Source organism: Zea mays, chromosome 1 (assembly GCF_902167145.1).
Source record: "Zea mays cultivar B73 chromosome 1, Zm-B73-REFERENCE-NAM-5.0, whole genome shotgun sequence".
Taxonomy (NCBI): domain Eukaryota; kingdom Viridiplantae; phylum Streptophyta; class Magnoliopsida; order Poales; family Poaceae; genus Zea; species Zea mays.
In genome coordinates this window covers 238492591-238517843 of record NC_050096.1, presented here as the reverse complement: position 1 = coordinate 238517843, position 25253 = coordinate 238492591, and the positions used below count along the sequence as shown (strand labels likewise).

At 42.3% G+C, this 25253-nt stretch overlaps 1 long non-coding RNA gene across 3 annotated transcripts; it reads right to left on the bottom strand.

The window, feature by feature from the left end:
• Positions 1-5531: 5531 nt before the first annotated feature.
• LOC118476139 (uncharacterized) lies at positions 5532-8622 on the bottom strand. 3 transcript variants are annotated; one of them, XR_004855506.1, is made up of 5 exons: positions 7072-8622; positions 6677-6873; positions 6204-6550; positions 5976-6123; positions 5532-5602 (listed from the first exon to the last, which is right to left on the bottom strand). It is a non-coding gene; the product is annotated as an uncharacterized lncRNA (long non-coding RNA). The 3 variants fall into 3 exon arrangements; XR_004855504.1 differs by having other exon boundaries at positions 5976-6550; XR_004855505.1 differs by having other exon boundaries at positions 5976-6325.
• Between the last annotated feature and the right edge of the window lie 16631 nt (positions 8623-25253).

Sequence of the window (25253 nt, the reverse complement as noted above, 5' to 3'; positions counted from 1 at the left end):
TTATCTCCATCAAAATCAGCATTGTAAGGGTTTAGGGGTTATTGTAAAAGCTCTTCTTCTTCTGCTTCACATGGGACCAAAGCAGAATCGAGTAACAAAACCATATTAGTTGGAATGGGGTTTAGAGCAGAGAAGGCGGCAGCAGCGCAAAGTTGCACACCTGCATGCATGGTGGCGCACTGCACGCACCGGGGAGCGAGGAAGAGTCTCGTCTCCATGGTGATGGCCAGTTCTCGAGTGGAGAGGAGATGGTGAGCTGGCAAAGAATTCAATTTGGAGTCAGCATATTAGAATATCCATGCAGTTTCATGATCGAATGATGAGAGGGAAAACAACATTATCAGGCTACAAACGATAAAGTTTAGAACCTAAGATAACTGTTTGTGCTTGTTGCCTTGTTGGCAGTAAGAAACAACAAGAGTACTCTACAGGTTTTGTAGCCTGATAAAGAGTCCTCATTTGACTACACATAGGCCAGTGGAAGCAGGGCCTCACACAGTCAAACACACATGAACAATCAGCAACACTATATCTCCTACCAGGCTACCACATACCAGGTTCCCAGATGTGACTTAGAAAATGTTGGTTTACCAGTCTATCTGCATCAGCACCAGAATGCCAACAAGAATCTCTAACTCTGCCCCCAAGATGTTCGTGCAGGTTCCTCCATTCTATACTTGGTGCGGTGACCTACATGAGGTGATATTTTTGGGTGGCTGGAGACAAATAAAAATTATATAATTAAGCGCGCAACAGTATACATTCAGTGGTCCTAATAAACCCTATTGTCTCGATCGGAACATGAATTCCCCCAATGCTACTATGGGAATTGAGTTGTTCTTATTACAATAAATAAAATCCATGTGCCACAAAAAGCTCTAAATATTACCGTTTTCTACATAGACAACAATCCAAACTCAATTCATTGGTGCTCGTAAGGCGCTCCTTCCTGACGACGCTAGGATGGGGCAACACCTTAAATCTTACAAGTACATGAAATGACTGAAAGTATTTGTTTAATTCAGATTTTATCCCAAACTACAAAATGGAAGGACAGATGCACGTCGTTGCTAGAACGCTAAAAATATCAGTTTAAAGGATCTATAAAAGATATATATTTTTAATTTTCTCCCAGTTTGGTCTAAGTTCTGGTCATGAACACCATCTACGGCATGTTTGCATGTACCAATAAAACATATCATCATTCATGATCTCCAAAACAAAGTATTGAGACAGAGGCAGTTAAGTATTTCAATTTCTCCAAGGGTATAAAATCTCCTGCAGAGATCAATTGAACACGACCCAGTCCAGCAATCAGCATAATAAATATAAAAGACAGTCCACCAGGACAAATTCCTAAATGAGCTGATTGTGCAATATGAATTTGGCAACGAAGATAGCAGATGATCCAGAGGAATATCCTACTGTATAGATGAAAGAAGATATAAATGTAAACGCATTGTACAAGACAACATTATAAATTTGTGTCTCGTACAAGAACCCAAGGCAAGACCAACACAAACAACAAAACACCTGATTAATTATCCAACATCCTAAACCATGCAGATCAGTCAATCCATGTGTGTACCTCATGACTTCAAATACTACCAGTACCACGACAGAGTAGTCTAAATAACAACATAAAGGTGATGAATAACAACATAAAGGTGATTCATGTTCTACGGAAGGATACCTTTCCAAATTGGCCAATTGGCACTCCATTTTGCATCTTTGAAAATGATCATTCTGCATTTTATTCTGGGTAGTATCTGCAAGCCTGCAACTGCAGTAAATGCAATGAAGCATTTAATATTCAGATTGGTTCAAATACTCCAAGATTTCAAGAACAAAACTTTGCACACACCAAAATCGATTCCTATACTCTACAACAAACTACAGAGGGAAACATAAACTAAGGTATTCAGGGTCAAACACAACTAATTGGTACGTGTATTTCTTAGCAGTCATAACGTTCCAATCCATACACTTGTGTTAAATGTAACTTACTGATAATAACTGAATGAACGATGGCAGTTCGATGATGGCTGGCTGAAACGAGAAGAATATGGAAGAAAAAGGAAAGGAAGATGAATGGTGAATCCACATTAAATTTTTTGGCTGCTGATTTTAAATTGGAAAATTGGACGTTAGCCCGAGAACGTTTTTCCAAATTATGAAAAAGGGAAAATGTTCAATCCTCAAAAAGAATCAAGCATTAAGGTGATTTCTTACCACCTTCAAAGTCAAAATGCCAACTCTACATTAGAATCATTGCTCAAAGGATGTACCAGGAAGTAACCAATTTAACCAAAAAAGGGATTTATTGTAAATGCTACAGATTTTTTATTGACTCTAAGCTTAACCACATTTACCAAATTAATGTCTGAATATGCTCAAGATTGGAAGCACTTAAGTAGCGAAAGTTGTATCTGGATTGATCTTTTTGGGACGGTTGCTTACATGCCTACCTACGCATGTGAAATGACAAGACCCATTCTTGTCTTCCCACTTTGGGCTTGTCTGCTGCCCTAGTTGTTGCCTTAGGCTCCAATGCATCGCAATGGTCTCATAATAGTATGTGGCAATGTAGTGGTAATTCTACAAGCTTTATAGGGATCAACTTTATACTACATTTTTACGATGTTCCTTGTATAATCAGGACTCGTGCCAAAAGTTATGTGCCAATTTAAAGGCAAGCTAAATGTTGTGTGCATCATTAACATACAACTCTGCTCGACAGCATTTGGAAATGAACTCCAAGATATGAAAAAATATCATGGAATCAAGGCATCTTAAATACCTGTGGTATGAACCCAAGCTCAAGGAGTGGACCGAGGATGAACCCACCACCAGATCCAAGAAGGCCACCAACAGTCCCACTGAGAAGGTCACAAAAGGCACAAAAGATCAGTTGTGTTGGTGACCACTCGATAGAGGCCTCACACACACATTCCAGGTTCCCATTCATACATCGTGCACGACTCTCCCTACATAGCTGCATAGCCCCCCACAAGAATACACTTACCACAACCGGAACCTAAAAAAATTAGAATAATGTTAAAAGGTATCAATGATAAGGATTTCATGTCTGATGAATGTGATGTATAACAGAATCAACACCCAGCTATCAGTTTGCAACAAAATAAAGTCTAATGTTAAATGGAGAGTTGATATATATTCACGCACCCCTTTCACTCAAATATTTGCTAGTAAGTATAACATCAGAACAAGGCAAGGGAATTATAACTATGCACCTTGTGAATGTCGATACATGTTCTGAAGTTAACAGCGGCGCACACAATAGCATGTCCTCCTGTCGGAACGCATGGCTAATTTATCTCAAGTCACATATGACGACAAAGCGAAAAGGAATACATAGTTACCTACCTGATGTGCAGCATTTCACTGGGTGGACTGAAACCCACGAGCCCACCCAGCCACACCATGGCGCCCTCTGCAGAGACGGTACCCTCACCACGCATGCCAATGCCATCCTCACCACTTAGAAAGCAAAATAGACGTGAGCAACAAAGCAAATTAGGAGCGTGAGCAAGTATGAGCCTCTAAGCCACCGATATGTAGACAATAGGATATACGGATGAGAGCAGGCAAGGAGGGCATTCAATATCTCCTTGGCAGATTATATTACCAGTGAATAGATCAGCACTCGATCACCCCAAATGTCGTAACGCACGGGCATAACCCGACGAATTATTATTAGCGACGACAAGTTGTTGGTGGCTAAAATCTCTTTCTTTGTTTGTGCAAGAAACATGGAAATGCCTGTTTGGGCTCAACGGATCCAAAGTCAATCAAGAACAGCAACCAAAATAGTGGCGTCTGTATAGATGCTCTAAACAACATTAGCAACAAAGGCACAAATTATTGATTCATAGAGGAGATCTAGGAACTCGACTATGAGTTAGTATATTTAAAGGTTCATCTGTTTCATTGGCAATGGGTGAAATTGGCAGGTGGAGGCATTATAGTGGACCCTGAATACGGTATGACAAATTGACAACCAATAACCATGGACCTCAAAAATATTGGATGTAGAGACGAACCTTTTGTCCTCACGAAGGATGTGACTCGGGAATTCTACAGACATATTAACTTCTAAACCCAAAAAGTGACAAGAAACAAGATGATGAGCCACATTATTTTGCCCAGAAAAAAATATTATCAGAGTCGAGGATATTAATGATGAATAAGATTATGATCAATTTGATGATGTACCCTCCTTTTAAAGTGGATGCTAACACAAGAATCCTATTTAATAATGTAGAAACTCCATATTTGTGGTAAGACCATTACTAATGAAGAACTATAAATAAGAAGTTTTTTATTGTATTCTTGCGATGAATTATTATTAGTGGCAATAAGTTTTGGTGGCTAAAATCTCTTTCTCTATTTGTGCCAGAAACATGAGAATGCCTGTTTGGGCATCCTCAACGGATCCAAAGTCAATCTCAAATACCCGAGCATTCTTGGAAGTAGGAAGTTCAGACAAAACCAATTACTCCAATTAAGAAGTTTATTCATGATTCGCACAACAATTGATCCAATGGAAGTAAAACTGAACTCTAGTCTCCAGTAAACAAATGTCGACTAAAATAAATTGAGATGACAATAGTCAAACGCAGGAGCTGAAGAATTTGCAAACCAACTAAAATAATCTTCAAACTTTACATTTTTCTAGAAAACTAATTAATGTGTGACCCAACACACATTCACATATTATATTCGATTACCAGGTATGAAGCTTATATCAAAAGTAATAGTACATCATATGTATGACATCAGCATATTAAATTTGTAGTGAGGTGTGCAAAGGTTATGATATTGTTTTTTCTTTCGGTTCTGCTTCTGCCATGTTTATTATTTATACACTAAGACAACCTTTAAGGTTTTCTTTTGCTCATGTAATAGCACCCAATCCACATTAGACAAGAAGATGAACATCAATTCTAAAACCTTATTTAGCGCTAGGAGATAACTTTGATTTGTATCTACATTACTCCAAGATTCACCTTGACAAACTGTGCTACTGTCAGAATCCCAGCAATCCATGCTATAAGAGAGGAACACTTATATAGAAAACAAGATCAGACTGACCGTACCTTTGCAGATAACATGTCACTGCGCTTGGTAGCCACCTTGATGTCTTTCTCCACATTCTTCATCTCCCTCTGCACATCTGCAAAGACAAAGAGAAAGAAGAACAATCCACTCCAAAATTAACAAGAAAAATAGTGAAAACAACAACAGTGAAAACAACATGAATAACTGAGTTCAATTATTTTGTTAACCAATAGCTCAAAGAAATCTAGTGTTCTGATATACAATGATGTACAAAGTATGAAGCTTTAAAAATTGTGAAGGTTCTTAACCAGTCACCTTCTACAAAGCAGCCTCCTACAATAGCATCATGCAATCTAGTCCATTATCCTTAAATGTATTAATATATTGCAATATATCATATACATCTTAGCATTGGGGACTTCATTATAAATAAGAAAACACGGAGCATACCAGAAAATCTCAAGAATCGTGGTTTTAAATCCAAAATCATGGATATAAGTTCTGTGCGAAAGCCATGTCCCTGTGTGTATGCAGAGAAGCATTTTTGTTAAATACTCAGGTTAACCCTTGCACGACAAGCACTGAGTAAACTAAACAGAAGAATCAACATATAAATTCAGCAAAAGAGGGTACTGATCAGAAATACCCATTGGTGATTATATCATCAAACAAGCCAAAGCAGTAAGCAGGATCCACACTATTCCTTCTCTTAAAATGTTGCTGCCAAGTGGCTGCCACTTGCACATGATCGAATTACCCAACCCAAGGATTGGAGCTTCTTACATAAAGATTCTTTTTTAATCAATATTTATTATCAATATTTTATACAGGTGTTTTATTGTTCTTATTTGTGTATCCCACCATCAAAATCAAGAACAATTAATGTAATATACCTTGTATGTGTCTTCAGGCATGAGTGATACTTGATCAAACTAGACAACTCCTTTCTTATTAGTTGTTATTTGAAGCCTTGAGGTTCTATTGGTTCCTTTAGCAACCAACTTTTGCTCCACTTTTATCTAGTTTGATTTGCCGGAAACTCTGCAGCAGTGCAATCCTTTCAGATATTGTGAGAAACCAAATATTTCCTCTTGTCCTGATACCGAGAAAAAGATACTAACGTTACTGTAGCTGAAGCCAGATTTTGCAACCCGTTAGAGCTTTTTAGTGAAACTGTCAAGTCAGTTGTTTCTGGTGACTTAACAAACATAACAAGATTGTAGGCCTTTCCTTCTTCTATGTTCTATAAGTTGAAAAATTGAACATTATAGAAAAATTAAAAGTGGAAAAGGTAGGAAAAGGGAGCATGTACCTTAAACGTGGCTAATATCAGAACCTGAAAAGTGACACTACCAGAACAATCAAAAGAAAACCATCAACTATAGTAATTCCTAATTCGACCTCTACAGCTATTGCTACTCTGCTTTTGAAAATTGGCATTGCTAGTTGCTTATGGTAACACCAAATCCTGCAGCATCGTTGCATTACGCAATAACAAATACCATACAGATTATCAACATTAACTAAATAGTTTTCATGAAACTATCCATTTCTCGTACTGATATGAACAAGGAATATACAATTGAAGTCATACCATGCCCCAGAACCCTGGGTTGTAAACACCAACACCACCAGTAGGACAGTTATCGCAAAGGATCTCCATCCTGAGAGCAATGATGTTTCGACTGAAACATGATGTACGATCTGTCTCCACAAATACAGAGGAGTCGTCTCCAATGATGGACCATGGGTCAATGTTTGATGGAGTATGGAGGCCTCCAGCTTCAAACCCTGCAGCATAAATGCAGGCACTATTTATGCATAAGATCCAGGCACAACATCTGACAGAAGCTTCTGAAGGGAAAAGGCCTAGTATGGTCTATTCAAAAGCTTGTCCCCAAAAACAAATTTTCAGTTCATCATTTTCGGAACTCTTTGAAGCTTACGCTCAAAACAAGGGCATGTGAAAAGCAGGCATGGCTGAATCACCTCTGTTACTAACAAGTTCAGCCCATATGCCACCAGCCGCTGCATGGTTGATCTCCTGCAGTGAAAGCAACCTGGTTATATGAGAACACGACCAAGTATGTTTGGATCATTCCGCTTACATGGACAAATCCTTGTAAGATCAATAAGGCTGGTGTGTACCAAGAAATCACTGTCTCACCTCAAAGAAATCACTGCCATGATACTTTTATAAAAAACCTTCATAAATGACAATTGAACATATGCTGAGAATTAAACTACTAAATTCTAAAAAGACTAATAAGGTAGGAAAACATTAGTACAGACCTGTGCACACAAGGTTTCTGCAAGCACCATTATGAAACTCATGAAACACTCAGTTTCTGTTGTCTTGCAACATCTTAGCATGAATGTAGAAGCATGAATAACCGAGTTCAGTTATTTTCTTAGCCAGTAGCTCGATTCTATTCACAGAGTTGCATAATATAATGGACTTGTTAATTTGAAGCTGGCAAACACACAAAACAGGAAATGTATAAGTTTATACTTAACTGTGTTTTGTAGGTGAAATGTAACTGCTGACTGGGTTATTGGCTCCAAAACTTTAGTGAGTGCATTTGAGTATTTTGACACAACATGTCTACAAATTGAGTTCTCAGTTCTAATAACCATACATTCCTTAAATGATTAGAGATGCTGCTCCACTACATCGTCCTGCTCCTGCAAAAGCAGTAATCCAGGAACATGAAGTTTAAGTAAAGAGAAAAGGAGAAGAAAAAGACCAGTTACCATGTCAAGTTGACAACATGGGTCTATGGCGACCGATCAGAATGATTAGCAAATACATTATACAGTTAGAGATGGACATCTAGTTAAGTAATCCTTCTTTAACATGTATACCCCTTTAAGCCTTGTTTGGATATTCTCATATTCACCTCAATCCACATGTATTAACGTGAATTGGGGTGTAATTTAGTTTATAAGTTACACCTCAATCCATATCAATACACATGGATTGAGGTGAATACGAGAGCATCCAAACAATGCCTAAATTTGCTACCTCAATTCCTTCGGAATTAGCCTTCCAAACTGGTGCTCTTCTTGTTGATGTGCCATGCATCAAGGCAGCATGGCAAACGTGGGCAAGTCGCCGCACCACGGGATTGTGCTCCCTGGCCCACAGTTGTTGTTTCTCGATGTGGCGTTGTCGTCGTCGCCGCTGATGTTGACAACATTCCAGTTGCTGGTGTATCATGTCGTGTTAGAATGCGCTGTCGGGGAAGGGAGCACGTAGCAGCAGTTGTCCATGAACCACAAAGGCATGAACAGAGTGAGCTAAGAAATTAAATATTGACACAAACCAATCAAATTCTCCTATCTAGATGCTTAGCTTCCTAATTTGTCCTGTAAAGCAGTAGAACAGAAGTAAAAGTTTACAACCATGCAATGGTTAACAAAGAGGATAATCAATGCAGTCGGATTAAAAAATTGATACCACCTTTCAGTGTGAATGGCAGCTGCATGTAGTCAAAGGCTTCAAGAGTCAGCTCTACATTTTCGAGCAATATTTCTTCTGCAAATCAGGGGCACCAAAAACATAGTCACAATCAGATACACAACAAAGTGAATTAAGCATTGCACTATAACAAAAAAATCTATCGGATGTAAGCTACCACAATTCATGCCTAGCAAAACAAAAACTGGAATCCATGCTAAAACCCAAGCAACCAGAGGACTCGACGCGAGATCTCTCTGCATAATTGCAGCAAAATCGAAACCACACAGGCGGAGAAAAAACAAGCAAAAACGCTACAAAATTTTCTAGCCCAAAAAACTCAGATTCCTTGGCAGGCGACATTGCTCTCAAACCCAACCCCGAGCGGAGCAAAACTTCTCCGGAGCGAGCAGTAAAGGTCACAACATTGCGGTGAACCGAGCGGGAGCAGGCATGGGGAAGGGAGGGCGGCGACCCAGATCTAGGGCCAGGCAGATCTGCACCTCGGGAGACCTTGGTGGCCTTGTCCTTGATGATGGTGACCTCATCGACGGTGGCGACCTCGCAGAACAAGGCGAGCAGGTTGGCCTCGGTCACGTGCTTGGGCACGTCGCCACGGTCGAGGCACGCGCAGCGACACAACGAGGGAGGCGAGGTGGCATCCAGCAGCAGTCTGAGGTGAACGACGGGGACGCGCCGTGTCGGGCGCAGGCGTTCGAGCCATGGAGCGACGGCGGTGTGGACTCCTGCGCGGAGATGCCGGCGACACATCGGTGAGGGAGAGGTCCCACCACGCTCCACCACACGCATTAGCGTCCCCAGGGGGAACCACGACAGTAGGTGTCGTGTCGTCTTCGTCGGCGACTACGTGGAGGCGCATCTGTGAGGGAGAGAGGATGAGGGATGCGGGGGAGGGGAGGGGATCCTAGGCGGGGATGTAGGCGACGCATCAGTGAGGGAGAGGTCCCGGTGCGCTCCACCACACACATCAGCGTCCCCAGGGGAACTGTAGAAGTCGGTGGGAGACGATGGTTTAAGGGAGACCGAGGGAGGCTGTTGCGAGGCGAGCGCCATGGCAAGCGGGCAATGGCGGCAGTTGTGGGCAAGTGTCGAGGGTTGAGGGGCGGCAGTTGAGAGGAAGCGAAAGAGGCAACGACAGGGTCACCGGCGTACCTTGGCGACGTCGAGGGGGTTGACGAGAATGGCAGACACGACGGTAGCGCTGGCCGCCACCAGAGCCCGCTCGGTGAATCCGGTGAATCCCTTGGCCTTGCTCCATTGCTGGCTGGCAGTGAGGCAGGGGAAAGGACCAAAAGGAGGAGGGGAGCTAACCATCTCGGGTGGGAGAGGCGGGGAAGGAGGAGGCACGTGGCACGTGGGTGGGGAGCATAACCATCACGATTCGGCATGGGGAGGACGGGGTGTGCGGGGAGGCGCGTTGATGGCGCGGTAGGGGCGAACGAGGCGGGTGTGGGAGAGGGGAACGCGCGGGTGAGGGGGCGAGGCTGAAGCTACTGGATCGACAACGCACAACAGATAGAGAGGTGCGCACGGACGGTCTAGATCGCCGGGAGGCAGAACGCCAAAAAGGCAGGCTACCCTTAGAGGCTTAATAAGTATATATATATATATATATATATATATATATATATATATATATATATATATATATATATTAGTTAAGGTAGTGTTTGGTTAGTTTTTGGTAGTTGGGATGGAGCGACTTCCTCTAAGAGATTTTAGATAGTTAGATGGTTCACATAATTTTTCTTTCTAAGCCACTGTCCTAATGGAACGAATTCAAACAACAATAAATTAGGAGCGGAGTGGTTCTGTCCAACCATACTCTAGAACCAGACACTATCTAAAATTATTTAATGTGTATGTGACTAGAGCACTAAGACACCACAAAAACAACTCTGATAGCCATAAACCGAATACTAGTTCTGTTTCGCGATCTTGACAAATCAGGGGCCAGAGCAAGATTTAAAATAGGGACCTTATTCTTATAATATATATAATATGTTGCTAATAAATACTTAAACATATATAAAATTATTCATCTCAAGTTTAAAAATATATAATATGTGGTTACATTAAAATTTTCTTCTAACATGTCTCGATATGAAGTCATTAATGATGACATAAATATCGATTTTATTCAATAATATCTTCTCGATATATAAAATAGTCAAACTAGTTAGTCTTTTGCAGGATTTTAAACCTTAAATAATTCTTCAGTAATTTCAGCTTTAAAAAGCTCCTTTTAGATGATGCAGCAGTCACAGGCACAATCATAGGACATGTGTTGTGTAAGCCAAGCTCTCTGAACCAGTTATTTGTCACAAAGATCTTATAGAAGTTGGTACTAAATATTAAATACATATAGTAATATATTGTTGATATGACCAACTGAAGGTAGGCTCCGATGAAACCGGGGGCCTAGGGTAGCCACACCCCTCGTCTCCCTCTAGAACCGACCTTACGTAAAAGTTGATCTACATCATATTTTTCTGGACGGTGGACTCTCCCCAAACCTAAAATTTAGTAGGCAGCTCTAGGTATATTAGGGCACTATTGTAGGACACCTTAAGAGCAAGTTTAATAATATAGTCGATCTCACTAGCCGTAAGAATCTTTACATCCTACCTTTTTAGTCTATTAGTATAGTAGTTAGCTCTTCGTTATTAATATCCCACTTATATCTCAAACAAAGTTTTTTGGTTCATAAGTCTAAGCCAGCCGAAAGTTTATAGCCTATTTCTACTCTCTTTTCTCTCTTTCACCTTAGACTATCTCCAACAGTTTACCTATCGTATCCCTTATCATATCTTCTATTTCAAACTTCACTATGCGAATAGTAAGTCTATAGTACATAACAATGTTTTGGGTGACCATATAGCCATATAGGTAACCTGTTGAACACAGTCACATTTAACCAGCTTAGAGCCTCTTATTATATTTTTTGTAATCATATGGTGCCTACAATTGTAAAATAGCAAAGCACGGCTGACCTAGACTACCTGATCTTTGAATGTCTCTATGATCTGAAGCACATCGATTATGATTCATGAACAGTCGGCGAGCAAACTAACATAACGCTATCCACAATCATGCAACCCTAAAAAGAATATTTCATCCTGGTCAGCGAGATTCACTACTCTATCATATAATCTTCCACAGTCATATTCACCATAAATTTCTATCATATACTGACTACCACATATTCTATTATTTATTTTCACCTTCCTCCTAATCAGCCTCCCGCGGCGTCTGCCTCAGGCCCCGCCTCCGGTCCCACCTCTCTCCTATCTAGTCGCACAGAGGAGTACGCTGCATATAGCGTTGTTCCTAGCCAACCATAAGTTAGAGACAAGTTTCGAGTGAACCGCTGCAGCGTGATTCTAACCCTATATTCTATCCTATACGCAAGTGCGGACAACCTAATACATGAAACAATAGGTACTATAAATCAAAGCATTCCTCAGGAATTAGGAGTGCCCTTTAAGAGCTTGTTCGGTTATTTTCAATACATATGGATTTGAGAGGATTGATACGGATTGAGAGGGATTTTGACTTACTAGGGATTAAAACCCCCTGAGTCCCCCTCAATCCATATAGATTGGGGTAGAACCAAACAAGCCCTAATATGGTATAGTATCAAGCACGATTATTTTCCTCCGTACAGCAGTACCCGGCGCTGGCCATTTGCTTAACCTCCACATGCCATGTCTTCAATCGTACGCTTGCTGAGTTGATTAGTGTCATGCCATGCCATGCCATGCCATGCATTGCATGCTTGCACGACAGAAGGCACCGTCCCTGCCTGCTCTCATACTAGGTTGCTCTCCTAACCACGCTTTAATAGTTTCAGTTTCTAAATAATCGTACCACGTCGTCGGTTCCCTATTTAGTGCCCCGCTAAATTAGGGTGATCTAGTGCCTGAATTTATTTGTACATGTGACACATAAAAATATCCTAACATTTATATCCCTTTGCATTGCCCCATCCACGAGCTCATCCACTACTTGCATGCTGTCACAACAGCACTGCAGACAATTTTTAGCGGCCATAATTATTTTTGGCGGCCACAATTATTTTCGGTTGCTGTGTCTGAGGCTACTAAAAATAAGATTATTTTCGGTGGCCGTGCCAGTGGCCACCGAATTTACCCTAGACGGTGTCAGTTGCCGTCGGCGGCTCTAACCTCTGGCCGCCGAAAATAAGCCAATTAAAACCCGGTGGGCCAGCTATGTTCTTCTTTCTTCTCTGCTTCTCCTACACGACGCCGCCGCGCCGTCCGCCGCGTCGCCCCAGCCCCAAAACCGTCGTCGCCTAGGCTCCCGTCGCCCGTCCACCGCCGAGCCCTCCTCCCGCCGCCGCCGAGCCCTTCTCCATCGAAATGTTAATTTTTTCATATTTTATTCCATATTTTTGGTGACCGTTATATAATTGCCGCCGAAATTAGTATGTATTTGTAATTGTGCTTGTTTGATTAGGGTGTATGATTAGTATTATTGTTTAGTTCGATTCTATTAATGTGTTAGTGACATATGTCGTTCAGTGATTAGTGACATATTGTATTTGTGACATTACTTTTATATTACTATGTGGTACTATTACATTATTAGTTTTATAAGTACATTATATTGGTATGTGGTACAGTTACATTATTAGTGGTATGTGGTACTTAGTCTGATTTAATTAATAGCATATCATTCTTTGTTTTATAAGTAATATATTGTTTAGTGGCAGCGAGGTTATGCTACTGAAATTTTCTACGGGTCCTGCTAGCTTGTGGGTTTAGGACCTATCCTTATTTTCGGCTAATTTTTTAGCGGCCAGGTGTCGCCGAAAATAGGGCTCATGCTTGTAATATATTGTAAAACAAATCACCCGTGTTTCTTGTGTTTATTGCTTGTGATTTGTTTGTTTTCTCTCTCTAAGTTCTCTTGCACTACTACTTGCTAATATTATTTTGTGCTGCTTCAAGTTAAATTCTTATTTAGAGGAGCAACGACTTGCAAGAAAGAACTTGTGTTATTCCTCTTCTTATCTAAGTCCTCTTGCTTTATTCTCCATAAACATTTTAGTTGTGTTGATTTGTTAATTCCGAAATTCTTTGAAAGCAACACTCTTTGCAAGCAAAAGACTTAGTTTTATACTCCGATAATTGTGCATCTTGTTCTAACCACTAATCAAGGGATCAAGTTCGGGTTTAAAGTTATAATTTTCAGGTTTCGCCTATTCACCCCCCTCTAGGCGACATTCAGGGGGTGAATAGGCGAATAAAAATATCACTTAAAACAAGAAATTCCTACTCTACTCGAAGACTGAATCGTAGTGGAATGAAAGACACTTCGAGTAGGTCGCAGCGGAATTGAAGTTTCTATATCAAAATACCCTACACTTCACAGACATCTTATACCACAGATAAGTATTGAAGTGCAAGTATGAAAGCAATAAAGACAAAGGGACAACACACAACATAGTAGAGCACACAAACACTAGGATTTATCCCAAGGTTCGGTCAAGCCTGAAATGCTTGCCTAGTCCTCATTGGAGTTAGCCACACCTTGGCTTGGAGTCTATTTCAACTCTTTCCTCTATTTGCTTAGATCTATCAATGCAACAGATAGATCCTTCCACTATGTTTATGACGGTTACAACGACACCGCGGCTACTTAGAGTCTTCTTGACAGCACTCCAGTAGAGTAACAACGCTTAAGATCTTGCTCTCAGCAGCACTTCCCCACTCTCTAAACGCTTATAATTGGGCCTCTACACAAACTAGAGAGAGAAAGGATATGATCACTTGATGTATGGATTTGTTGGCTACACTTATGTACTCCAAATGGGCGCCTACAGGGTTCTTTTATAGCCCCAAATGAGCCCCTAACCGTTGCCCCTTTCCTTGTGAAGAAGATCTCAATCCTAGGGAAAACTGCCACTTTGTGGGGACACCGGACTGTCCGGTGCCAACACCGGACTGTCTGGTGCGCCTCAGCCCAACAGTCGTTGTATCCTTGATTGGACACTTTCCTCTTCAGTGGGGCATCGGAGTGTCCGGTGCCGACAGCGGAATATCCGGTGCTCCAGTTTGCCCGTTGGCGCTGCTGACATGTCCAAGCCATTGCCTCCGAGGACCACCAGACTGTCCGGTGACTTGGTCCGGACTATCCAACGCAAGGGCCCGGACTGTCCAACGCAAGGGCCCAGACTGTCTAACGCATTTTTAGCCGAGACACCTAAGACTGAACAGTTGGTCGCCTGGGGCACCAGACTATCTGGTGAGGTGCACCGGACTATCCAATGCTACCTAGACAATAGCCCAGATTTGCTTTTTCCTCCTTTTCTTCTCCACTTGATTTCAACTCTTGGGAGTATCTTCCTATGACTTAGACAAACAAAATTAGAGTATAATTCAATTGATCGAGTCCCAGAAGATTACCTCTTTTGAATCTTCTCCCAGCTTTACTGTTTCACCTCAAACATAGCTCCAAATGACACTTTCTCTAATAGACATGGTTAGAAATTAAAACCAAAGTGCCATATGTATAGTAGAAGGTGTATGCAACATATTTGAACACTCAAACCTCCATACTTAACCTTTGTCTTCATTTTGCTCATTTTGGACTGTTTGAGGTCGATGTTGGACTCCAAAACTCCAAGTCTCTAAGACTTGATCCAGATTGCCATCTATGACCTTCAACACCCTGCATAGGTCACATAGAACATATCCAAACACAGGAACAACCCAAACTCAGGGTCAAAGTAAACCTAGCTCATTTGAGTTGCTTCTAGGTTCTAGCTTTGACACTACTCCTCCTTCTAGTGACCTTGCTCTATGTCTTGAGCTTCATCTTGAGCCTTATAACTTACACCACATAACCATAGATGTTACCTCAATGGGTTTAAGTCATGTTCTTAGATACTGATTCTCGATGCACCATATCTTTTCACAACTTGATCAATCCTTGATATCGCAAGTCTTCTTCTTCACCCCTGGCTTTTAGTTCCTCAGCCTCCTTGAACTTCTCATGTGCATTCGGTGCCTCGAAGCTCTTCTTGCCTCTATCATTGGCTTGACCAGTTGTCTCCAGGATATGCACACCAAGTCTCACATAAGCAATCTTCTCCTTCACTTGTGATGTCCACACCCATAATCAACTCATCCTTTAGAACATCACTCTTGAACACTTGTGTTGAACTTTAAAAGATTTCCACTAAGCATCTGTCCAACACTTAACACACTTATCAGTCCTTTAATTGGATTGCCATCCAAACCACCAAAACCCACAAAAGAACTTTCAAATACCCATGAGGCATTGATAACGAAAATGTTGGTATATGGGCCTAACTCGAACATAGGACTCAAACTTGGATTCTAGAAGAACTCATACCACATGTTAGGTCAGGATTGTCACACCAAAACAGATAAATAATACGAGGATTGTGTCTTTGTAATAATAGCAAGACCCAACTTATAAGGAATTATCATGTAAGGATAGGAATAGATCTCCTAGTTTGTGGGGAGAGTTGTTTCTCGTTTCCAACTACGTCCTTATTTGGCATGATACCAATTTTTTTGTAACTACCCCCCTTCTTCAACAATAGAAGGAGGGATCAGGCGCCCCAAGAGGGTAGGATGATAAACAATAGCCACCACATACTAGACATAGGGTACTATCTCAAGTCAAGAGCCTGCACCAGTCTAAGTCCTTGTGTTCAACAAACTTTGCCTTGCATCTGAGACACTTGTAAGAGCGTAGGAAGACGCTCGAGTGTTTACAATTCCACCTTCCTATCCTAGTAGTTGATTTTGATAATACATTTGCCTTTTCTGTCTTCTATTAACCATGTCAAGGAAAGAGGGTGATGAAGAATACGTGAGTCCAGTCAACCTTCATGCATTCATGAAGAGTTACAGATACAATGAACACAGACCAAGCTATAAATATTCAACAACTTAAAATGTTGGACGAACGTTTTTCTAGTCTTACAGATCGAATTGAAGCCTTGGAGATTCAACTACTTATTATGGAACATGACAACGAAGATGTTGAATGCGTTGCATGAGAGGAGCAACAACAACAACACCTTTGTAATAATTATCACATTATTGGAACTAATAGCAAACATCACAATCGAGACAATAACATTGATAACCATGATCCTTTTGCTTAGGTCAAATTTTCCTTTCTTGCTTTCTGTGATGCTTATGATGATGAAGCTTACATGGATTTGGAGATGACAGTCGAGCAAAACTCTAATTCCTAAAATTTATAGAGTTATACATAGGGATGTAAACGGTTAGGGAAAATCTCCTTTTGTTCTGCACCACTTTTTATATTCGTCCAGCTCGAATTCGTATCTTCGGACAAATATGAAAACAGTATAAAAAATAGGGTGAGAAAAATGAAAGCGGGACAAAAAAGATTTGGCCACATCTCGATCGTTTTCGTATATCCTGTATTAATATGGGATTATACCATATTCAAATATGGTACATCCCATTTTTACGTTGTTATTATTGGTCCACTGCCCTACCCACACGGTGTAATCGATTGTTTTTGTATATCCCATATTAATATGGGGTTATACCGTACTCAAATATGGTACATTACATTTTTACATTGTTGTTGGTCCACTGTCCTACCCACACGGTGTATCTCGTAATTCTGTATGCAGAATTATAGAATGACAAGGACATAAAGGAGAACGATCATGATCAGGATGATGAAGAAAAAATGAATATATTGACAGTGATAATAATGTCATGGGTGACTACTGAACTTTGAGTTGTAGTTGTAGGGTATTATTTTCAGCTTGACTTTCTATGTTATGTGTGATTAACTTTTATAAACTATCAATGTGCTTGTGTAATTGTGTATCTACTTAATTAATTATATATTGATATTGACATGCTATATGTTTTATAAACCTATTATCAATCTATCCTTATGTAATTATGTTACTTATATTAATACACTATTATCATACAGTTGTTGCTCATTAGTGAGATTATGTATGATATGGACGATGTTTTGTTTTATCTTTTTTCGACCGCTACCGATGCATTCCGTTTGGACTAGTTTGTTTCCGCCATCTCACATATCTTGTGTCCGATCTCGTTTCCATCAATTCCGATTCCGGATTTGTTTTCGAATTAAAGTGTAAAAATGAAAATGGGAAAGATTTTATCTTTGCTATAAAGCCACTAATGAATTTAAGGACTTTGCTAAAATTTGTTGGAATGAACTTGTTAATTCTAGAGCTGATCCACACTCATGGGATAGATTAAAAGAGGAAATGTGAGCTAGATTTGTGCCACCTTCATAAAAGCATCAACTTCATAAAAAAATGAATTCCTAGATCAAGGTAGCGTGTCGGTACAAGATTATTATCAAGAATTACAAAAAGGCATGTTGTGTTGTGGTGTTGTTGAGGATATGGAGGATAGGATGATATGCTTTTATGGAGGTCTTAATTGGGAAATTCAGTACATCATTCATTATGAAGAGTATGATTCTATTCAATATTTGTTCCATTTAGCTTTGCTTGTAGAGAAGGAATTACATGGACGTAAAAGCTAAAGGCAAAGCTTCTAAACTCAAACTTCTAACTCATTCTATGGTGCTCTAGTTCTTTCTTTTATAGCTCAAGGGCGAGAGATTTACATCCATACAAAGGTAGTAGGACCTACATAATAGAGAGGTCCAACTACTCCTATGTTGGTGTAGATGTTGTAGTGTATATGTCGGTGTTTTGGGTCCGACCGCGCACCCAGGGTTGCCCCTTGAGGTGCTTTTTTGGAGTAGGACGGTGTTACCGACTGTAGCTCGATGGTTCGTGCTAGATGCATGAGAGACAGTAGACAATCTTGTATAGGTTCGGGCTGCTTTGAGATGCGTAACACCCTACGTCCTGATATGGATCTTTTGTGTGGTGGGTTACAAGGGGGTTCTCTAGTATGAGAGATGCTAGAGAGCTGAGTAGATGGCTAAGTGGTGAGATGTTTTTGAGGGGATGCCCCCTAGGCCTTATATACTCGACTGTGGGGCGTTACATGCGGATGTGATAACAACGTGTGCCTAAGTAATAGTAAACCGACTGAGCTTATCTTCCTATAATTCCGCCGACTTATCGTCATTCAGTTCTGGTGCCTAAGGATGCCGCGCGGGAAAGTCGTGTCGCTGTTGTGGACGTCGTTCAAATCCATTGGGCCGTCCGGGCTTGGGTTGATCCAATCTTACGTCAATCCACTTTGCTAGACGTTCCTCCCCAAGCCCACGAAGGGATGGCCTTGCGAAATATTGGGCCCAAGGCCTTTCGCGAGGTCTTCTAGCCTTCCAGTGGACCTGGGGGATATCTGTCCCCCACAAGCCTCTGATCTTTGAGTTGATTTTGAAATAATCGGCCCAAAGATTCCAGGTCCAGCCTGCGGTTTTTGATTTTGATAAGGAATACCTTAAAATGGGCCTATCAAGTTGTTGCTTCTGAACTTTGAGTAACTTGGTAAAAACGGTCTTCTGTTATCCTCTCCTGTCATTATTCATCGGTCTTCGCTTTACTTTTCAGAAATCGGTGTTCTGCCTCGGGCTTATGCCTTGGGGATCAGCATTCTGCTCTCTAGGGTTCAGGCTTCATTGGGTGCACCCAATGGGTGTAGCCCCCGAGCTTCGAGTGGATTACTGAAAATAATCCGCTCGAAGGTCTTCATCTCAAGCTTTTTTAGAAATCATTTTCATCTTCATCTCGTGCTTTAGAAATCAGCATTGTCTTGTCTTCATCTCATGCTTTAGACATCAACATTTTATCATTAGTTCATGCTTTAGAGATCAGCATTCTGTCTTTTGGGGTTGATGATTCATTGGGTGCACCAAAGGTGCACCCAATGAGTGTAGCCCCCGAGATTTGAGTGGATTACTGAAAATAATCCACTCAAAGGTATTCATCTCATGCTTTTTTTAGAAATCAGCCTTTTATCTTCGTCGAATGCCTTAGAATTCAGCATTATATCATCAGCCTTATGCTTTGGAGATCAGCATACGGTTTTGTCTTTGAGATCAACAATGCGGTCTACCCATGTCTTGTTAGGTTTGGAATTTATTTGATCTGCAACAGATTTGACATCCGGTAGATGGCCATTGGCTAGGCTTCATTTCGCTTCGTGCTTCAATGCTCCTGATGATTAGACTTGTACTTCATCAGCTATTTTTGGCTTTCCTCCGATCTCCATCGATATCTTCCTTCTGTCTTGATACATTCATTGCATATACTGTATGGATGTGACTGCTTGGGAAAATCTATTGAAAATTTCTGGATGTCCCCCCCTCAATGGGTGTAGGCAAGGGACGGCTTGGTGCGCTGAGCGTTTAGCAAACTGCCCCTGAGTAATAACTTGACGTGACCGCGGGTGTAATCATATCGTCCAAGCAGTTGACTTGAGTCCCAATGGGTGTCGTGTTACGTGAAACGGCGTCAGCCGCCTGACTTGTTTCTAGACAATTTGAATTGCTTATTGAATATTTGCGACTCTTCAGTGACCGTGGTAGGAGATGAGCAGTTGCCTTCTTCTTCTATAAATAGAGCGCTTGCTTCACTGGCGTCTTCACATATCTCTCTGTCGCTTGTTGCTTACTCTCCTCTTTTCTATTCTCTTCTACTCCACCATGGGCAAGAGCAAGAAGGGTGGAAGTTCGTCGCACCATTCCGGCGACAAGCGGAAGCGCTGAAAGGGAATTAGGCTTACACCTATTTTCCTAATTGATTTTGGTGGTTGAATTGCCCAACACAAATAATTGGACTAACTAGTTTGCTCTAGTGTATAAGTTATACAGGTGCCAAAGGTTCACACTTAGCCAATAAAAAGACCAAGAATTGGGTTCAACAAAAAGAGCAAGGGATAACCGATGGCTGCCCTGGTCTGGCGCACCGGACTGTCCGGTGTGCCACCGGACAGTGTCCGGTGTACCAGGGGACTCCAAGCCAACCTTCGCACCTTCGGGAATTTTCAGAGGCGCTTCGCTATAATTCACCGGACATGTCCGGTGCACACCGGACAGTGTCCGGTGCTCCAGAGGAGAGCGACTCTGAACTCGCCAGCTTCGGGAATCCGCTCCGCTATAATTCACCGGACATGTTCGGTGCACACCGGACTGTCCGGTGAGCCAGCGGAGCAACGGCTACTTCGCGCCAACGGTCGACTGCAACGCATTAAATGCGCGCCAGCGCGCGTAGAGGAGCAGAGCACGCGCGGGTGGCACACCGGACAGTCTACAGGACTTGTCCGGTGCACCACCGGACAGCCCGACGGGCCCACATGTCAGAGCTCCAACGGTCGGAACCCAACGGCCTGGTGACGTGGCTGGCGCACCGGACAGTGTCCGGTGGCGCACCGGACTGTCCGGTGCGCCATGCGACAGCAGCCTCCACCAAACGGCTAGTTTGGTGGTTGGGGTTATAAATACCCCCAACCACCCCACATTCAAATGATCCAAGTTTTCACACTTCCAACCACTTACAAGAGCTAGGCATTCAATACAACACACACCCAAGTGATCAAATCCTCTCCCAATTCCACAAAAGCTTTAGTGTTAAGAGAGAGTGATTTGTTGTGTTCTTTGGAGCTCTTGTGCTTGGATTGCTTTCTTCTTTCTCATTCTTTGCTTGTGATCAAAACTCAATTGTAACCAAGGCAAGAAACACCAATTGTGTGGTGATCCTTGCGGGGAAGTTTTGTTCCCGGTTGATTTGAGAAGAGAAAGCTCACTCGGTCCGGGGGACCGTTTGAGAGAGGGAAGGGGTTGAAAAAGACCCGGCCTTTGTGGCCTCCTCAACGGGGAGTAGGTTTGCGAGAACTGAACCTCGGTAAAACAAATCCTTGTGTCTCACTTCTTTATTTGCCTGTGATTTGTTTTGCACCCTCTCTCGCGGACGTGATTATATTTCTAACACTAACCCGGCTTGTAGTTGTGATTAACTTTGTAAATTTCAGTTTCGCCCTATTCACCCCCCTCTAGGCGACTTTCAATTGATATCGGAGCCCGGTGCTTCATTAGAGCCTAACTGAAAGGGAAATGTGCCTTTGGGCCATTTCTAAGTATTTTGGTGATTGAGTGTCAACACAAGTGCTTAAATGTAAATCTATGCCCATGGATGAACAAAGTGCAAATCACAAGTAAAGGTATGTTTCTAAGCCTTAGTACATTGGTTTTGTGTACTAATATACTTGTCTAAGTGATAGAAACAGAGAGAAGAAGAAAGAAGAAGAGTTGGCTGTGTACAGCCAAAAGACTGCTTCGGTCTGGGGCACCGGACTGTCCGGTGGTGCACCGGACAGTGTCCGGTGCGCCAGGCTGCCTCGGGCGAAGACGCCGCTCTCGGGAATTTGCCGACGGCGTACGGCTAAAATTCACCGGACTGTCCGGTGTGCACCGGACTGTCCGGTGAGCCAACGGTCGGCCAGGGCCAACGGTCGGCCACGCAATCTGCGCGAGACACGTGGCCGAGCCAACGGTCGGAAGGGGGCACCGGACTGTCCGGTGTGCACCGGACATGTCCGGTGCGCCAACGGCTCCCAGATCTGCAACGGTCGGCAACGATCGACTGCGCTGTTTATGGAAATAAATCGGGCACCGGACAGTGTCCGGTGTGCACCGGACTGTCCGGTGCGCCCGACGACAGAAGGCAAGGATGGCCTTCCAGATTTGTTCTCAACGGCTCCTAGCTGCCTTAGGGCTATAAAAGGGACCTCTAGGCGCATGGAGGAGGACACCAAGCATTCCTACAACATCTCTAAGCACCAAGACATCGATCTCGCACATTCGTTTCATTGTGATAGCATATAGAGCTCTTGTGGAGTTGTGAACTCTTTGAGTTGTGTTGCGAGCTCTTGTTGCTGCTTGTGTGCGTGTTGCTCTGATCTTTTGAAGTCTTGTGTGCGTTGCTCATTCCCTTCCTTACTCCGTATTTCTTTGTGAATCTCAAGTGTAAGGGCGAGAGACTCCAAGTTGTGGAGATTCCTCGCAAACGGGATATTGAAAGGCAAAGCAAAACACCGTGGTATTCAAGTTGGTCTTTGGACCGCTTGAGAGGGGTTGATTGCAACCCTCGTCCGTTGGGACGCCACAACGTGGAGTAGGCAAGCGTTGGTCTTGGCCGAACCACGGGATAAACCACTGTGTCCTCTCTGGGTTTGTTCTCTTGTGGTATTGTGTTTTGTTGAGACTCCTCTCTAGCCACTTGGCAATAATTGTGCTAACACTTAACAAGTTTTTGTGGCTATAAGTTTACGTTCTACAGGATCACCTATTCACCCCCCCCTCTAGGTGCTCTCAATTGGTATCGGAGCCGTTCTCTTCAAGAAAGGGACTAATCGCCCGAAGAGATGGATCCTAAGGGAAAGGGGATGGTGGTCGACAACAACGAGAAGGAGTCTATCTTCAACGAGCCGAAGAATGACAAGTCTACCGACTTGGGTTCAAGCCACAAGCGCAAAGATGGGAAGAAGAAGAAGACAAGGCGCATCAAGGAGATCGTCTACTACGACAGCGACGAATCCTCTTCTTCCCAAAAGGACGACGACCACAACGACTACGAGAAAAGGAAACCGGTTAATTCGAACTTTTCTTTTGACTACTCTTGTATTCCGCAAAGTTCAAATTCACATTTGCTTCCCATTCCACTTGGCAAGCCCCCTCACTTTGATGGAGAGGACTACGGATTTTGGAGCCACAAAATGCGTACTCACTTGTTCTCTCTCCATCCTAGCATATGGGAGATTGTAGAGAGTGGAATGCAATTTGATAGCTCGGATAGCCCTATGTTTATCAATGAACAGATTCATAAAAATGCACAAGCTACTACTGTGTTGCTAGCCTCCTTGTGCAGGGACGAGTACAATAAAGTGAGCGGCTTGGACAATGCCAAGCAGATATGGGACACCCTAAAGATTTCCCACGAAGGGAACGACATCACCATGCTCACTAAAATGGAGTTGGTGGAGGGCGAGCTTGGAAGGTTTGCGATGATAAGGGGCGAGGAGCCAACCCAAACTTACAACCGGCTCAAGACCCTTATCAACAAAATAAGGAGCTATGGAAGCACGAGATGGACGGACCATGACGTCGTCCGACTATTACTAAGGTCCTTTACCATTCTTGATCCTCATTTGGTGAATAATATTCGTGAGAATCCCAGGTACACCAAAATGTCGCCCGAAGAAGTCCTAGGAAAATTCGTCAGCGGGCGAATGATGATCAAGGAAGCAAGGTACGTGGACGACGCCTTGAATGGACCGATCAACGAGCCGCAACCTTTTGCTCTCAAAGCAACAAGAAGCAAGGAGGCGCTACCTAGCAAGGTGGCACAAATTGAGGCGGCCAGACTTAATGATGAAGAGATGGCTATCATCATTAAACACTTCAAGACGGTACTAAAGGGTCACAAGGGGCAGCCAGGCAAGACCAAGACAAAGGGGAAGCGCTCATGCTTCAAGTGCGGTAAGATTGGTCATTTTATCGCTAACTGCCTCGATAATGATAGTGACCAGGAACAGGGAAATAAGAGGGAAAAGAAGAAGAATTACAAGAAGGCAAAGGGCGAGGCGCATCTAGGCAAGGAGTGGGACTCGGACTGCTCCTCTTCCGACTCCGACAATGAAGGACTCGCCGCCACCGCCTTCAACAAATCAACCCTCTTCCCAAACGAGCGTCACACATGCCTTATGGCAAGGGAGAAGAAGGTATGTACTCGGAACTCTACCTATGCTTCTTCAAGTGAAGACGAATCTAGTGATGAGGATGAAATAGACTCATGTTTGTTTAAGGGCCTAGATAGAACCAAGGTAGACAAAATTAATGAATTGATTGATGCCTTGAATGATAAGAACATACTTTTAGAAAAGCAAGAGGACTTGTTGTATGAAGAACATGATAAATTTGTAGAAACTCAAAGATCTCATGCTCTAGAAGTTAAAAGAAATGAAATGCTTTCTTGTGAATTATCTTCTTGCCATGATACAATTTCTAAATTAAGGAGCATTAATGATGATTTGAATGCTAAGTTAGAGATTGCTAGTAAATCCACCTCTTGTATAGAAAATGTTGCAGCGTACACTAGGTGTAAAGATATTAACATTGATGCTTATAGTGAACACCTAGCATGTATTTCTAAATTAAACGAAGAGGTAGCTAGTCTTAATGCCCAACTTAAGACTAGCAAAAGTGATTTTGAGAAACTAAAATTTGCTAGGGATGCCTACACGGTTGGTAGACACCCCTCAATTAAGGATGGGCTTGGCTTCAAGAGGGAAGCCAAAAACTTAACAAGCCATAAGGCTCCCATCTCCGCCAAGGAGAAAGGGAAGGTCCCTATGGCAAGTAGTACTAAAAGGAATCATGCTTTTATATATCATGATAGGAGACAAACTAGAAATGCTTATAGGAGTTATAATGCATATGATGATTTTAACTCTCATGCCATGTTTGCTTCTAGTTCTTCCTTTATGCATGATGGAAATATGTCTAGGAAAAATGCTATGCCTAGAAAGAATATTACTCATGCTCCTAGGAAAGTAGTGAATGAACCTTCTACAATTTATTGTGCTTTAAATGCTTCCTTTGCTATTTGTAGAAAGGATAAGAAAATTGTTGCTAGGAAGTTAGGGGCAAAATGCAAGGGAGACAAAACTTGCATTTGGGTCCC